The sequence below is a fragment of the Diaphorina citri genome, unplaced genomic scaffold, assembly GCF_000475195.1.
Source record: "Diaphorina citri unplaced genomic scaffold, Diaci psyllid genome assembly version 1.1 scaffold7283, whole genome shotgun sequence".
NCBI lineage: Eukaryota > Metazoa > Arthropoda > Insecta > Hemiptera > Psyllidae > Diaphorina > Diaphorina citri.
In genome coordinates, this window is record NW_007384659.1 from 1 (window position 1) to 362 (window position 362).

The window sequence follows — 362 nt, forward strand, 5'->3', positions numbered from 1 at the left end:
CACTCCTAAAGCAAGTATCTTCCCTCTTATAAAAGGATTTTTGTAATGTCCCATTGACGCGCCTTATGCACAACTACCCTTTCCTTATCCTATAGGAAGGAAAGTAATGTAATCGGGTCAAAATTTCGATGGTCAGTTTTTAGTGCCAAAACACGTTTTGAGGTCCGAGCCTAAATCCAAAGTTTCAGCCATTGGTCCTATTTTTAGTGCCAAAACACGTTTTGAGGTCCCTAGAGCCTAAATCCAAAGTTTCAGCCATTGGTCCGTGTGTGTGTCTGTGTGTAGTGTGTCTGTGTGTCTGTCTGTCTGTCTGTCTGTCTGTCTGTCTGTAAACAAAATATCTCGAGAACGGTAAGAGCTAG